The 18,090-nt window shown below is 47.0% G+C and overlaps 1 pseudogene; it reads right to left on the minus strand.

Annotated features, from left to right (window-relative positions):
• LOC124962863 (la-related protein 1B-like) overlaps positions 1–18,090 on the minus strand; it is a 39,279-nt pseudogene that overhangs the window by 1,883 nt on the left and 19,306 nt on the right.

Raw genomic sequence — 18,090 nt, forward strand, 5'->3', positions numbered from 1 at the left:
TCCATGTGCCACATGACCTAGCTCCTGGGGTTCCTACATGTGGCATGAGCACAGCCATTGGTGGATTTCCAGGGTTGCTACAGGGAAGGCATGGTGCTTCCAACCTATCCTCCACTGGGGCACCAGTCCCACCAGCCCACTGCCATCTGGACACTGAAATTCTGTGGAGAAGGCTCAGGTCTTGGCTTATGTCAGGCTCAGGCTCATTGTCTGCCCCACTCTGTTCTGTGCACATAGGGAACATGTAGTCACAGTAACTGTCCTTGGTCACCAGAGGGCAGGGTGGCACCAGCACTGGTTGATCCTGAGGGACTTGCTTTTCAAGGCTCAGTCACATGGAATTGAGGGACAAAACTTATAGCACACACCATGTGCACACACACACACACCTTCTTACAACTCACACGACACATACAATACAACACACAACATATACCATGTGCACGCACATCCTTACACATCACAAAACACACACCATGCAATACACAGCATAGTTCACAGGCACACACACCTCCTTACATATCACAAAACACACACGGTGCAACACACAGCACATACCATGTGCACACATCTCCTTACACATCACACCACACAAACCACACAACACACAGCACAGTCCACGGGCAAGGACACCTCCTTGCATGACAAGCAACATACAACACAGCACAGCACACACCATGTGCACAAACACCCTCTTAAACATCACACAATGCACAAAACGCAATGCAGCACACACTACATGCACACATCACCTTACACATCACACAACACACACAACACAATGCTACACCCACCAGTGTACAAACATCTCTACACATAATGCAACACTACACCCACAAGTGTACAAACATCTCTACACATCACACAACACACAATGGAACACACAGTACACACCACATACAACACACAACACACAGCACAGTTCAGGGGCATACACACCAACTTACACATGACACAATACACATCAAAACACACAGCTCACACCACATGAACAGCACCCACATGTCAACACACACAGCACATACTCAACATGCCCAACTACACACACACTTTACCCATATCACATACACACACTTCACTACACATCCACAATATTCTTTAATTTTCCTGGAGATTGCCATGGCTTATTACATGGTCAGTGTTGGGAAAGCTGTGTGCTGTATCCTGTGTCCTCGGCTGCAGACCAGGTTCCTATGATGTGGGGAGACCCCGGGGGACCTCTGGTTCTGGAGGAGGGGCTCAGCTCCCATAGGTTCCCCTTCTGCCCTACTAAGCCGCTTCCCAATAGTGGCCTGCAATGATACAATGAGGGCCCAGGGCCCAGCCCAGGTGATGCCACACCTGGGCACCCACAAGACAGCAGCCATGCCCCATGATTCAGCATCCCCAAGCCCTAGAGCTGTGGGATCCATGCAGCCCTCATCCATGCAGCCTGTCAATCTGCTAGCCAGGTCCCAGAATTCCTGCCCAAGGACTCTAACCCAGGTTCTTCCATTTCTCCCCTGGACTGGGCTCCAACTGCTGCCTCCTATGATGCATAGCTGGGGAAGGGAGAATAAGAATGGGGTGGGCTTCCAGGCTCACAGGTCCTCCCCTCTGGACTCTCTCTCCAGCCGTGACTGTGCCCAGTGACCTGCCCTGAATCCCAGGATTATCTTTGGGTGGGCTGGGCAGCTGTAGTTTCCATGTCCTTTGCTGTGGGGCCTGGCACATGGGAAAAGAGAAGGAGGTTGGGGAGTCCAGGAGGGAACTGAGGAGACCCTGGTAGATGTGACACCCCAGCACATAACCATTGCTGTGCAGGGGACATGAACAGCAATTCAGTGTGGGGCCCAGGGTCATCAGCCTGGGAACCCTTGAGAGTCCCCTGTGGGAGAACAAGCACTGGGGAGAATCTTTTGTCTTCCTGGAGTCCCTACTGACAGGACTGGGGCCTTTGTCAGCATCAGAAATAAGAGAAAAATGAATTCAATTGCAATTTGGCCAAAGAGAAAAAGATGATCTGACAACGCCATCCACAGAGGCACTCCCATCCAGAGGCACTGAGCCAGGAGACAGGCAGGTGGAGAGCCAGGACCCTGGAGAGAGTGTGGTCAGTGTTCCCAGCCCTGCCTTCCTTCCTGGGCCAGACTGTGGCCTGGCCATGCTCCCCTCCCAGGTGTGGGATGGCTGCTGTCAGAGCGCTGAACCCTGGCAGCAAATGGCAAGCACTGAGGAAAAAGCAATTTGAAGTTGCTTTGAAATTCCCTCATTTTAATCAGGCCTTGTCATCATCCCTTGTCTAGTGCATTCCATAGTCTTGAGGGGTGTAGGGTTGGTTGTGAGAAGAGCCAGCATGCAGAGCTGCCCAATGGCTCCCCTAGTGGTCGACAGGGGGACCTGCTGGGAAACCTGGCCAATGCCTGCTTTGGTAGAGTTGGCACATGGCCAGCTTCAATCTGACAATTCTTTCCTCTCAAGCAATTATTTCAGAAGACATTGCTGATTGTCCACAAAGTATTCTGGGCCGTGTTGCCAGGATGGACACGATCCATCCTTTGGTCTGATCAGGTCACTGCTCATAGGGGAATTGACAGACTGTAGGAGTCAGTGGAAAAGACCCTTTTAGCCAAAGTGAGCACCAAAACAGACTCAGAGAGAGTGGTTCCTCAGCTGAGCTTTACCTGCAGTCCTGAAGCATGTGCCTGGGGGCGGGGGGCTAGGTGCAGCAGCAGGTGGGCTTGCAGTGGAGAGCTGCTCTTGTCAGCATCTGCTTCCTGCCCATCCAGATTCAAGGTTCCCTGGCCTGTAGTCTCTCTCCTGTCCAAGTGCCCAGAACCCGCTTTTACCTCATGGGACTGCCTTTCTCCCAGGGTTCTGTGGGTGTCCAGTTAAAAGCAGCTGCTCAGACTTAACTCCTTTCTCACTTCCCATCCTCCCGACTCCATGTGCATCTAGAACTTTGCTATCTGATCCCCATCATCTCCTCTTCCACCCCTGATTGTGGTCCCAAAACCCAGATCCTTTCTCTGAAGGTGAAAATAAGAGCTCCTGCATCTCCTCTTACTCATCTACAACTTCAATGATGTGACTTCTGCAGTTCTACCTGGGAGTCCTCTGTGAGTTGGGCAGGTTCCCAGGTGCCCAGCTGGGGAGGTCAATGAGGCATCAGCACTGTGACCAGGTTACCCTGGCTATTACCTCACACCCAGGGCTGTGGGAAAGTATTCTACTTGCAATTAAATTCATTATTTATTTTGTTACAAAACTGCACCCATTGCCTTGAAATCCTCTGGGTAGGTGGAGAAGATGAGGTCGGGAGAAACCAATGGCTTGCATGGAGACTACCTAAAAACTTTGCCCAGAGCCACAAGGGCATCTCTGTGGTCTTTGAGCAGGGAGACAAAGGCCAGAGGAAGCAGCAAACCTCACACTTCCACTGTCAATGCTGAGCAGAAAGGCACATGATAGACTCCTCCACTCCCTCTCTGAACAGGCTGGACAAGAACTTTTCCTCTCCACTCAGGAGCACTGAGCCAGGCCATCAACAGAGGGCCAGGGACACCTGCTCTCTGGGTTTTCCAAAAGAGCCCACACTGCCTTTCACCTGGAAGGAGGCATATGTTTCTATTGACCTTTCACTACAACTCTTTCCCTCTTGCGTGGGCAGGAGTGCCTTAGGCCAGGATCATTCCTCAATCCACCAGGGTCAGATCTTTTTCTTCAGTTATGGTCCCCATCATACTGTCCTGTCCCTTTCACTTATTGACTGGACACATCTTCTCAGTCCTGGTCAGCAGCAAAATCTGCAGCCACATTCCCAGTCATGACAAAAATTGCCTCAGGACCCCACTGTCCTCCAAAAACTCAGATCTAGAACCTGCCACAAGGTCACTGCAGAAGACACCTCAGATCTACCCCATGGTTGCACAAGTGTTCCACTGAGTATGGTGACAGGGTTACAATTTCCACAGAGCCTGGTGCAGTGGCTACACCTGGAATGCCAGCTACTGGGAGACTGAGGATCTAGGATTACACATTTGAGGCCCACCTGGGTCACTTAGTGAGTCTCTGTGTTTTTAAATTTAAAAAAATATCTGGCAGAGAGCCCCTGGGTTCCAAACGCAGAACCTCAAATCAACAAATGCTTGTAGGTTTTCAAACATTCATAGATAGATGTGCCAAGGGCCAGCATCAGTACCCAGGATGATCCCAGACCTCCTGTGGAGAAGGCAAGTCCCCAGCAGAACCAGCCTTGTTGTGCCTCACATACCTGGCCTTGTGCCTTACTCAGCCATATGCTGGGCTCAGCTAGGTGTGTATAGATGGGGTTGGCCTCATCTCATCTTGGCCTTCACCTCATCTTGACCTGACTGGGCATAGTGCTGGACGAGGTCTGGAACTGACTCCTGGCCTTGTGCCTCTTGTCCTCTATACACCCAGGTTGATCTGTGCTCCTGGAGTTAAAACTAGGAATGTTCAAGTCTCTGAATGAGCCCATCAACCATGGGTCTTCCTTGGGGACAACTCCTTGGCAACTGTACCTGTCAATTTACTGGAACACCTAGGCAGAACAGGATCTGGCCTCTCATTGATTGACTCATGTCTGCATCTTCCCCTGGAGGGTGTTGACTTTACCAGGCAAGGCATGACCCCTGGGCAGACAGGCCTAGGTTCTGGTACCTGTTGTGTCCTTAATTGCTTGGGTCCCAAAAACTGGGCAAGGACCATCTACCACCTGAGCCTTCTCTGCCATTTGAAGGCTGAGGCAATCACTGCTCCATTACAGACTTGAGGCAGATTGCCCACAACCACAGGTGTGTGGAGCACCCTGCAGGACTTAGGGCAGAACAGGTGCTCTCAGCAATGGAAGCTCTGCCCACACAGCTCTCCAGCAAGATGAAGCCAGGCTCCCCTCCTGCCCTCATGCCCTCAGGTCAGAGCCCACAGTTGTGCCTCACTTCCATCACCCTGCCCATCCTGTCCCACAACCCCCACATGCTCTTTACTCACCTTCTCTGTCTCTCCACCAAACCTCCACAGCCTGGCTCCCCCTGGAGCCTCCAGAACACCCCAAAGGATGTTCAGTCCCACTGCTTTGGCTGGTTCTGGGGAGGATGGCAGTACAGAACTCACAGAGGGTCAAGTCTGGCATTGAGGGTGTTGGAGCCAGCTCTGTGGCCTTGACCTCTTGGGACTGGCATGCAGGCCCGGCCTGGGATGGGACCTTGCAGAGGAAGCTACAGAGCTGCTGGAAGAGGGCCACAGGGAATGGAAGGCAGCAGTGCAGGGCTTTCCAGGAAGAGGCAAGCAGCCAGAGCAGAGCCCCATGTGGGAGCAACACTATCTAGCATAGAGCACACAAAGAGAATTTCCCCAGATATTCAGTCGAGGAACACCACATACTTCCATGACCATCTCCCATGGTCAAACTGCAGAACTACACATTTGCAGAGCCAGGGTGCCTTGGCTGATTTCATTCCATAGTTCCTGCTCCCACTCCCTAAGTGTTCTCGGTAGCTGAACTGTGGCCCTGTGCATTGTGTTCGTTGTGTCCAACTCCTTGGCTGCTTCACCTTCACTCTTCCCCACTGGAGTACTTCCTCACTAGTCTGTAAACAATTTTCACATCATTTTGCCCTGCAGGTTTCATGGACCCCTTCTGCCTTCCTGCATGAACACCTCCTCCTCCCCTTTCAAGGCCTTCAGTATTTCTAGACATGGTTCAGCTGCAGAGTTTCCTCTGATTACTCTGTCTGCATCATAGCCCCAGGAAGGTAAGCTTAGGCCTGGGGCATGTGCTTGTCCCATATCCAATGAGCTTTCCAACTTCTTCCAACTGGCTCTTTGGACCTGTATGTTTGCAAACATACATTTAAACTCCTCCTCACTGGCACTTGGTATTTTCGTTTTAAGAAAGGTCTTTGCCCACTAGGAGGATTCCATCTGACATCCCTTCCCTGCTTTTATTTATGTTCCCAAGGGCCAGGTTCTCAGGCCTCACAAGTATGGATGCCTGTTTCCTCTCACTCAGCATCCAGTGGATTCTATTTCTCATAAATGTCCCTGTGGATTGCTATGCATGGAGGCAAGTGTGACATCATAAAACTCTGACTTCAGGTCCAGAGGAGGCAAGCAGAATTCAAGCCCAGTTCTACCCAGGGACTTGGCTTTCTCAAGAGGAATGCAGCAGGGAGGCCAAAGGAGAAGAGTGATGGGAGGGGACAGAGGCAGTAGGATCCTGGAGAAGGCAGTACCCCTGGACCATGGAGAGGAACAAGAAAGGTAGTCACTAGAGGAGCATCCACAGCTGAGCTGTGGACAGAACTGGCCCTGCCCCAAACCCTGCCAACTCTGCTGAACCTCCCTAGGCCCCATATGTGTCTGAGAACCTGTGTGCAGAAGCCAGAACTTTTACTAAAAGGGCTGGGCTCTTGGAACTGTAAGCCCACCCTGAACTCCAGAACCAGGAACTGAGTGAAGTGACCCTGTGCTATTCTCCCACCTGTGTCATCAGGATTGCTGCACCAAGTCTTGCTGCTACCCCGCTCAGAACTCATGAGAGTCACATTCACATGCTATCAAACCTGCTGTGGACTCACCTGAGTCACATTCACATATACCTAATCTTGCTATCATCCCTGCACAGGAATTACCTGAGTCAGGTTCACATGCACCCAGTCTGACTAACACCCCTGCTCATGACACACCTGAGTCACAATCACATGCATCCTGTCTTGCTATCATTCCTGCTCAGGAGTCACCTGAGTCATGTTCATAGGCACCCAGTCTTGATTTTAGTCCTGCTGAGAATCACCAGAATCATGTTCACAGGAACCCAGTCTTGCTATCACCCCTACTAAGGACTCACCTGAGTCACATACATGGCACTGCTCTACTCCAGGTCCATTCCTGTCCATACCCAGCCCAGATCATATGAGGCATCTACAACAGGGAAATGGGGAGCCACTACCTGCTGTGGAATCGTGTGTTGTTTGGTGCATTGACTCCATTAAATGCAGTGATCATGCAAAAGTTAATAAATCAGGAATGTGTATCTATGTAGCCATTCCATGGTGAAGAGCTACAGAAATGTGTGGAATTCACTTCCTTCACACAAAACTATCATCCTTTCCACCAGGAACACCCACTTTTCTTGCACAAAGGAGTCAAGAGCTACAAATGTTCCATTTTATCTGATTTTCTTTGCACAGGACAGGGAGGAGCCTGGGCTCCACTGGGCAAGGGCACTCACCCACAGACCCAGAGGAGACTGAGCACTGGTGGGTGAGGGGCACAAACCAGAAGACTCAGAAGAGTCTGAGTAATGGTGAGCAAGGGCCACTAGAGGTTGGAGATCAGATTGAGAACAGAAAGGTAAGGGGTACTTTGTAAAAGTATTCAGGGAAAATGAGCAACTGTGCACAAGTGACCCTCACCACAGGGCAGAGAAGACCCTGAGCAATGGTGGGGAAGGTGAGGTTAAGACAGAACACAGAGAAGGCTGAGCTCTGTTGGCTATATATGCTCACACACAGAAGAAACATGAGGCTGAGAAAAGTTTGGCTAGGGGAACTTAGGACATGGCTCAGAGGAGACTGAGCACTCTGGGGTGAGGACACTAACCCAGAGGCTCACAAGAATACTGAGCACTGCTGGATGAGGTGCAGTCACAAAAAGAACACAGAGAGGGCAGGGTACTGGAAGGTAAGGGTTACTCCATAACAATATTAATGGAAAACTGAGCTCCTGTGTGTAAGGAGCATTAACCAAAGGAATCAGATGACACTGAGCAATGGTCTGTGAAGGGAGCTTAAGGACAGGACACAGAAAAGATTGAGCACTGTCAGGTGAAAGGCGCTCACCCGTGGGACCCAGAAAAGTCTGAGCAAGGATCACCTTGGGGAAGACAGAACAAGACAGAGAGAAGACTGAGCATTCTTAAGTGAGGGGTGCTCACCCAAAGGACCCAGAGAGGAATGAGCAAGGAATGTTGAGGGAACTAAGAAACTAGAAACAGAGAAGACTGAGCACTGTAAGGAGAGGAATGCTCTCCCACAGACTCAAATGAGACGGAGTAAGGACAGGTTAGGTGAACTTAGCAGCTTAAACAAAAGAGGCTGTTCCATGTTAGCAGAGGGGAAATCAACTGGAGGACCCAGGGGAATCAAAGAACTGTGGATGAGGGGTGCTCACCCACAGAACTCAGAGCACCCTCAGCAATGATGGGTGAGGGGAGATTTAGGGCAGAACCCAAAGAAAACTGAGCACTGGTGGGTGAGTGATATTCACTCGTAGGACACAGAAGACCCTGAGAAATGGTGGGAAAAGAGAAATATAGGGCAGGATCCAGAGAAGCCTGAGAAAAGTTACCTGAGGTGTGCTTGACCACAGGAACCAGAGGAGACAGCTTCTGTTAGAAAAGAGGTGCTCATCAAGATGACTCACAGCCATTGTACCCTTATCAAGAGAGTCAGGGTATCAGTTCCATCAGGGGTGGTGTAATAATGGTACTTTTTTGTAGGTCTGGGGAAGTCCTCCACAATTATGGGAATTGTCCTTGGCCACATTTCACACTGTAGCATGAAGTTGTGCATTATGCCTGACTCATAAGTCCTAGGAGGTTTCCTCTCTTGTCAAAAGAGAGCAGCCAGTTACTTATCAGAGAAGATCCTGAAAATACTGAAATATATGCTTTCCATCCATTGTTCAGAAAGATGTCAGAAGTCCTGGGTGTGCTACATCACCAATAAGAACTCTGCCCCTTGAGCATTGGTGTGGCAATTGTGGTCAATGAGTGATGGAACAAGGTCCTGGGTGCTGTGGAAATTGACATTCATTAAAGTAGGCTAGGGTTTTCAGGCACTGGTGAAAATCCTGTCTGCAAGACAGAAACAGGCCTACTGAGTTTATTGATAAGAGGAAGTATTCATACCTCTCTGAGTTTCCACAGTAGTGTTGGCCTTGACAGGAATATAAGGCCTGAGATGGAGCACTGACATTAATTGGAATGGGACTTACCCAGAGATTTCACTAAGAGAATCAAGTTGACTAGGGCTCAGTGGACATGGAGCACTGGTGTTGCCCTTCTACAATTCCCATAGGGGATTGAGAACTGGTGGGAGAGGGGCACTCACCCACAGTTCTCATTGAACCCTTAAAAATGGTGTGGGAAGGGAGATTAAGTGCAGTACCCAGAGAAGACTGAGCACTGATTGTGGTGGGATGCTCACCAACAGGACTCAGAAGATGTTAAGCAATGGTGGGATATGTGAGGTTAAGACAGAACCCAGAAAAGGCTGAGTAATATTAGGCTATGTGTGATCACACCCATGAGCCAGAGATAAGATTGTATATGGGAATGTAGCACATGGCACAGAGGAGAATGAGAACTGCTATGTGAGTGGCACTCAACCAGAAGTCCCAGAGTATACTGAAAACTGCTGAATGAGGGGCGCTCACACAAAGGATTCAGAAGACCATAAGAAATCATGGTAGAAAGGAGAGTTATGGTTGAACCCAGAGAATACAGAGCAAAGATTGATGTGGTGTTATTGACTATAGCATCCAGAGGAGACCGAGGTCTTCTGTGAGAGGGGTTCTCACCTATAGGGCTCTGAGATTTTTGCACCTATTCAGGAGTATTCCTCAGGCCAAATTTCAGTTACCTGAGGTATGGTAGGAATGGTCCATTTTCAAGTGTCTGAAGAAGTCCCCCATAATGGTGGGAAATTTTCATTGACCACTATCATTGTCCACTGCCCGTGGAGGCAATGATCACACATACACCGTTCTTGGTCACAGGAACAAAAGACCCTTTATTGAGGAAGTTTCTAGATTATATAGAGAACATAAGACTACCAGAGAGCAGTCTACCAGAAACGTCAGCCTACCAAGGAGCAGTCTCCGGGCAGTTACAAGAATCGCCTCATATACAGCAGCCAATCAGAGTTACTTCCTGAAACTTGTTTATGAGTATGGCTTATTCTGGCAAGTTGCCAGGTGCCATCTTAGAGATCAGGCCAGGGTGTGGCTCTGGGGCCCTCAGAGCCCGCCCCTAACATCTCCCCCTTATTCTTTAAATAAAGAAAAGATGACTTGGGACCATGCCTGTCTTAGGTTGTCCATGGCAAATTACATCCTTACCCGTCATTGGAATTCTGACCTCCAGGCATCGGAACCCTGTCCTAGGTTGGTATGCATTTCCACAGATCTTACCCATCTTTGATTACTGGTCCAGCATGCTTAGCCATACTTGGGGGGATGTGCCTGTCTCAATGGCTGTCAAAGCCTGTACTATAGCCCGTCAATATACTATAGCTCGTCATCTTGGCGAGCTCTGATTTGGCTGCGTATAACATAGGCTATCCCTAAGCAGATAATAATCAGAACAGCTACTGTTCCAGTCCACTGTTTTGTCAATCCCAGGACTTTAGATAACAAAGAGAACATCTCGGATACCGATGCAACTTGAAACCTGGTGGCATTGACTCTGAGTATTTCAGCTCGTAGCTGACTGGTTAAATTATCAAACGTAGATGACTAATTGCCAGTAAGGTAGACAGAGAGATTTTTAGATAACAGCCACAGAGCTAAGGTTATTATAAGCAATAGGGGTCAAACACACTGCTCTTAAAGGATAAACACATCCCAGTCCCAAAAGTTCTTGTAAGACGTCCACTTGTTCTTGTAGTAAGTCCACTCTTTGATTTACAAGGAGTATGCCTGCTCTTAGATGTTGGTTTAGGGTCTCTTGAGTCTGTAAGGCTGCAGCTGTATTTTTTGGCCAAGTGATTGACTGTTGTTGCTGTCTGTATGGTCGTCGTCAATGCTGCTGCTGCGGTCGCGGCTGCCGCTGCAGAGACTGCTACCATGGCGACCACGGCCGCTGTGATGCCAAAATCTCTCCTGTTTCTCGATGGTAATACTGGCAACTCTGCATCTGTAACAGAGACTGGAACAGGTAGGAAAGTAGGAACACGCATTATGACCGCCCGTGAAAACATTGAAGCATTCCAGCATTGAGATAGATAACATAGGTCTGTGGTGCAATTGAGAACAGAAGAAGAAGAATTTGAAGAATTGGTTAACAAAAACCTAAAAGGAGGGAACACACAAACTGGGGTAGGTGGAAAGGTACATAGTTGAACTGTTCCTCCTAAGAGACTAAAAAGAGGTTGTAAGTTAGTTCAAGCGGGGGAAGGCTATGAGCATCATGGTATTTGGTGAACAAGCCAGATGGACCCAAAACAATGGCCCATCCTGCCAAAAGACTCCAGTAGGTAATTTTTTGTTAGGAATAACAATGAATTGTAATGACTTAGAGAGATCAATTCGATCTACTTGGGCCTCATCTAATCTTTTTTGTATTAAATTTAATACTTGACATGCTTCAGGCATTAGCACTCTGGGAGACATAGGATGGGGGTTCCCTTGTAGGATACTAAAAAGAGGAAGTAGTTCTCCTGTGGAGAGCCTGAGATAGGGACGAATCCAATTTATATCCCCTAGTAGCTTCTGAAAATCATTTAATGTTTTTAGATGGTCTACCCTGATTACAGTCTTTAGTGGTCTCACTGATTTGTTTAGTTGGGCTCCCAAAAATTCTTGTGTTGTACCCCATTGCACCTTTTCGGGGGCTATAATAAGTTCCCATAACTTGAGTTGCTCTGTCAAATTAGTGTAAATGCTCTTTAAAATATCTTCTTTAGGATGGCACAATAATATATCATCCATATAATGATAGATAATAAGCTTGGAGTATTTTTGTCGAATTGGCTTTAATGCCTGATCAACATAAATTTGACACATAGTGGGGCTATTGGCCATACCTTGTGGCAAAACAACCCATTCATATTGTTGATCAGGTTGTTGATGATTTAGAGATGGGAGGGTGAAAGCGAACCTCTCACAATCGCAAGGATGTAATGGAATAGAGAAAAAATAGTCTTTTATGTCTATAATTATTGTAGCCCAATATTTTGGCAAAGCGGTAAGGACTGGAAGACCTAAATGAGTCGGCCCCATAGGGTGCATAGTATCATTAATAGCTCTTAAGTCATGAAGGAACCGCCATTTTCCTGATTTCTTTTTTATGACAAAGATAGGGGTATTCCAAGGAGAAGTAGAAGGCCTAATATGTTTTGCAGCTAACTGTTGTTGTACCAGTTCTTGGGCCGCCTTAAGTTTCTCTAATGTCAGGGGCCACTGAGAGACCCACACTGGCGTATTGGATTTCCAATTTATTTTTATATACTTTTGTTCAGTGGCCCCTAAGGAAAACCCAGGCCTTGGCGGCCTTGATTGCCCTTAACATCAATAGGCTGGGTAATTCCTTGGCCGTGGCGGCCAAGACCTCTGTCCCATTTATGACCTTGTTTTAACATTAGGTCTTGAGCCTCATGGCTATAATGGCTTTCTGTTGTGAGTACTAAATCCATTTGTGTAAGGATATCTCTGCCCCACAAATAACAGGGAAATATTCTAAGACATAAGGTTGAAATATTCCTTGTTGGCCCTCATCATTCTTCCAAGGCAACAAAGCACTACTCCTTTTTGGGCTAGTAGTTACACCCAATCCCCTTAAAGTTTGATCGGCCACATCTAGAGGCCAGTCTTTTGGCCAGTCTCTCAAAGTAATAATGCTAGTATCAGCTCCCGTATCTAGGAGTCCAGAAAATTCTCTATTTTTAATCAATATTTTAAGCATTGGTCTATTTTTTAAATCCATGGTAAGACAAGCAAGATCAACCCTGGAAGATCCCAAACCTGCAGTCCCCCTAGTTGCTGTAATTGATGGATAATTCTTATGAAGGCTGGGAACAACCAGAAGTTGAGCTATACGGTCCCCAGGTGCTATGGACATAACTCCTTGAGGAGAATGAGCAAGAACTTTAATTTCTCCTGTAAAATCAGAATCAATAACTCCAGGGATAACTATGAGTCCCCTGAGTGCACTAGAGCTCCTACTTAATAAAATTCCAACAGTATCAGGAGGTAAAGGATCTTTTAGGTTTGTAGGGATAGGTTGGACTCCCATTTCTGGAGTTAGTATTGCTCTGGTGGTGGCACAGAGATCCAATCCTGCGCTCCCTGTTGTGACTCTCCTTGGCTTGTTAATGGTTGGTGAGTCCTGTGTACTTGTTGAACCACCCCATACACTTTTGAAGGGCCACGGGGAGATGGCCCCATTTTTTGTCTGTCCATGAGGGGGCAGAGGAGCTCCATCTATATCTATCATAGATTTACATTCAGATGCCCAATGATTACCTTTTCTACATCTAGGACAAAGTTGAGGCTTAGGTCTTCTAGGGGGTCGATTAGGGTCCCTTAATTGTGGACAGTCCTTTTTGAAATGTCCAGGTTGTTTACAATAAAAACAAGTTCCTGGAGGCCCTCCTCTTTTTATAGGACCTTGTAATCCTTGTGCAATGGCTACTGCCATAACTTCTCCTTGAATCACAGTCTCATTGATATCTCTACACACTTTGATATATGTACTTAGGTCCTTATTTTTCCAGGGATGAATGGTGTCCTTACACCATTTATTAGCCTGTTCATAAGCTAACTGTTTTACCAAGGGCATAGCTTGATCCACATCCCCAAAGATGCAGCCTGCTGTTTGCATCAGCCTTGCTACAAAATCAGCGTATGGCTTGTTCAATCCCTGAATAACTTTTGACAGTTGACCTTGCAAGTCCCCACTCCCTTGTATACTTTTCCATGCTTTTAAAGCAACTGCAGAAACCTGCATGTACATTGCAGGATTATAGCCAATTTGAGCCTGTTGTCCTGTGAATACTCCCATTCCCATAAGCATCTCTAAATTCCACTGAGGATTTCCTGCTGCAGCATTGCGGCATGCAGTTATCGTTGGAATGCTCCTGCCATGCCATTTTCCAGACCAGATATTGCCCACCTGACAACGTGGCTCATGCCACGTTACCCAAACCATCAGGAGTAAGATTCATTCCCCCTATGGATTCTACAAGTGATAAAGTAAAGGCTGCTTGGGGGCCATAGGTCATGACAGCCTCTTTTAATTGGTTTACCAATTTAAAATCTAAGGATTGATGGAATCTCTGATTATTTTGATCTTCAAACACTGGAAAGGCTATTGTGCCTTGTTGTAGGAAGTCCCATCCTAATGATTCAGAATGGCTACAACAACATTTTTGTTTCCCCACGTAGTCACCATTATATGGTGGGGGAGCGGACGGTGTAAGTCCTTGAGCTTTATTTTTGACTGCCACCTGTGATCTGGGTGAGCCTTTAATAGCAAGATTTTTATCCCTACACACTAATTTCATTTCCTCTTCAGAGCTATCCTCACAACTGGTTTCATTTTCCCTGTCTGCCTCTGATCTTATTGACACCCTTTCTGATGCTTTAGACCTTTCCTCTTTTATTTCCTCCAAAACCTCTTCCCCTTGTTTTATGACCTCTCTGCATTTGGGCTTAGGAGTATCTAAACACCCTCTAACTAACATCCATATGGCCATGGTTCCCAGAGGTAATGGTTGTACTCTCTCTGTCACTCTCAAATCCTCCCCTAGATGCTCCCATTGAGGGATATTCAGTAATCCCTCGTCTAAAAGCTATGGTGCAATATCTTCCACTGTGCACAAAAAGTTCCGAGCTGTTTTAGTTTCAAGAGGAGTTCCATTTGCTCGGAGCAAATCTTTTAAGGGAGCTTCCATATGCACTCGTGACATTTCCATACCCATCTTTTACCACCAAACTATCTAGAAAGTAAATTACTGTATCTATTAATGCAAAAGCGAAAGCACAAACATTTACTCTCCATCACTATCTGCGAACTTTAAATTTGTCACTTATTCCATGAACCTTAACCTGGCCAGAATTTACCTTGATTTTACCTGATTAGTTTCTTCTTGGTGTACTCGTTTCCCGGGTTTCGGCACCACTTATCATCGCCCACCGCCCGCGGAGGCAATGATCACACGTACACCGTTCTTGGTCACAGGAACAAAAGACCCTTTATTGAGGAAGTGTCTAGATTATATAGAGAACATAAGCCTATCAGAGAGCAGTCTACCAGAAACGTCAGCCTACCAAGAACAGTCTCCGGGCAGTTACAAGAATTGCCTCATATACAGCAGCCAATCAGAGTTACTTCCTGAAACTTGTTTATGAGTATGGCTTATTCTGGCAAGCTGCCAGGCATCATCTTAGAGATCAGGCCAGGGTGCAGCTCTGGGGCCCTCAGAGCCCGCCCCTGACAGACCACACTTTACACTGGCCCTTGAAGGTGTGCATTGTGCCTGACTGAAAGGTTCTATGAGGTTTCCTCTCTTGTCCAAAGATAAGAGCCAGTGACATATTAAAGAATATCCAGAAAATATTTAAATATATGCTTTTCATCCACCGTTCAGAAAGGTGTCAGAAATCCTGGGCATGCTACAATACCCATAAGACCTCAGCCCCTTGAGCAATGATGTGGAAATGGTGTACAATGTGTGGTGGAATGAGGTCCACAGTATTGTGGGAATTGACATCCATTAAAACTGTTTTGGGGTCTCAGGCATTGGTGATGAGCCTGTCTGCTTGATAGCACCAAAGTCCTGTTGAGGTTGTTGGAGAGAGGAAGTATCCACATCTCTCCAAGTTTTCACAGTAATGTTGGCCTAGATATTCAGTTAAGGTCAGACAGGGTGTACTGACTTTAGCCGGAATGGAATTTACCCACAGAATTAACTACTAGGACCAGGTTGCCTAGGGTTCATTGGAAAGGGAGAAATGGTGGCATCAGTGTGAATATGTACAATACACACAGGGGACATAGCACAGATAGGAGTTGGGCACTCACCCACAGGATTCAGAGGACCCTGAGTAATGCTGGGTATGTGAAGTTAAGACAAAACCCAGAAAAGGTTGAGCAATATTAGGCTACCTATTATCACACACATGAGCCAAATAATGGTGAAATAAGATTGGCAAGGGCAACTTAAACAAAGAAGACTGAACCATGTTAGGAGATAGGCTATCACCCAGCAGAATCAGAGCACTAGTGGGTGGGATGCACTCACCCACAGGGTTCAGAGTACCCTGATCAATGGTGGATGAGGGAACATTTAGGGAAGGACCCAGAGAAGACTTAACACTGCGGAGAGAGGAGCATTCACCAAGAGGACTCAGAAGACCCAGATCAATGGTCCTTGAGAGGTGGTTTAGGGCAAAATCCACAGAAGACAGAGCAAAGATTGATGAGGAATGCTTGACTACAGAATCTAGAAGATACTGAGGTCTCCTGGGAAAGGGGTTCTCACCTACAGGATTTAGGTGTCCCTTGGGACAAAGTATCATGACTTCAGATATGGTAGGAATAGTCCAAATTCAAAGGTCTGAAGAAGTCCTCCATAATGATGGGAAATTGTCCTTGGCCACATTTCACACCGTCCCTTGAAGGTGTGCACTGTGCCTGACTCAGAGGTTCTAGTAGGTCAAAACATAGCAGCCAGTGACATATGTGAGAAGACTCTGAAAATGTTTAAGTATATGTTCCCATTCAATGTTCAGAAAGATCTCAGAAATCCTGGGCATGCTACATCATCCATAAGACCTCAGCCATTTATGGAATGATGTGTATATGTTGAACAATGAGTGGTGGAACAGTGTTCTCAATGCTGGGTGATATACATTAAAATTGTCCTGGATTTTCAGACTTTGGTGAAGAGCCTGTCTGCATGGCAGCAACAATGACCTACTGAGGTTGTTAGAAAGAGGATGTATTCACACATTTCACTGTAACTTTGAATTTGAAATTTAGATAAGACCAGAGATGATGTACTGACATTAGACAAAATAGGACTCACCCACATAATTTATTAATAGAACCTCGTTACTTAGGGCTAAGTGGAAAGGGAGAACTGGTGGCTCAAGTGTGCCCATGCAAAATTGCCACAGGGGACTGAGCACTGGTGGGAAAGTGGAGCTATCCCACATGACTCAGAGGACCCTGAACAATGGTGTGGGAGGGTAGATTAATTAAGAAACCAAAGAAGACTTAGCACTGGTGGAAGAGGAGTACTCACCCACAGAACTCAGAAGATCCTGAGCAATGGTGGGGTACATGAGGTTAAGACAGAACCCAGAAAAGGTTGGGCAATGTTAGGCCAGCCATGATCACACCCACAAGCCAGAAGATGGTGAGATAATATTGGCTACAGGAACCTAGCACATGGCACAGAGGAGACTAAGCACTGCTGATTGAGGGGCACTCACACAGAGGTCCCAGAATACTCAGAGTATTGAAGGGTAAGGGGCAATTCAAAATAATATTCAGAAACAACTGAGCACCTGTGTGTGATGGGCACTCACCACAAGACCCAGTTGACACTGAGCAATGGTGTGTAAAGGGAAATTAAGGACAAGACTGAGCAGTCAGAAGAGGGGTGCTCACCCACAAGACCCAGTGAAGTCTGAGCAAAAATTGCCTTGGGGAACCTGGAACAGGACAGAGAAAATACTGAGCACTCTTAGGTGAAGGGGAACTCACCCACAGGACCTTGAGGAGACTAAGTAAGGTCAGGTTAGATGAACTTAATGGCTAAAACAAAGAAGACTGAGCAATGTTAGTAGAGGAGCTATCACAAAGAGAATCCAGTGAGTCTGAACACTAGTGTGTGAAGGGCGCTGAACCCCAGTACTCAGACTACCGTGAGCAATGATGGGTGAGGGGTGATTTAGGGAAGGACCCAGAGAAATCTGAGAAAAACTAGACAAGGTGTTCTTGACCACAGGAGTCAGAGGAGACTGACATCTGTTGGAAGAGGAGTGCTCTTCAGATGACTCACGTCCCTTTATTACTTTCCAAGAGAAAAGTTCTGTGTCTTCAGGGGTGGTGAGACAGTGTTGTTTTATCAAATGTCTGAAGAACTCCTCCATGATGATGGGAAATTGTCCATGGCCACATTTCTAAATGTCCCTTGAAGTGGTGCATTATGTCTTATCCAGAGGTCTTAGGAGTTTTCCTCTCTTGTCAAAATGGAGCAGCCAGTGACATATCAGAGAAGATCCTGACAATACTTCAATAAATGCTTTCCATCTTCTGCACAAAGATGTGTTAGAAATGCTGAGAATGCTACCTCA

The sequence above is a fragment of the Sciurus carolinensis genome, chromosome 13, assembly GCF_902686445.1.
Source record: "Sciurus carolinensis chromosome 13, mSciCar1.2, whole genome shotgun sequence".
Taxonomy (NCBI): domain Eukaryota; kingdom Metazoa; phylum Chordata; class Mammalia; order Rodentia; family Sciuridae; genus Sciurus; species Sciurus carolinensis.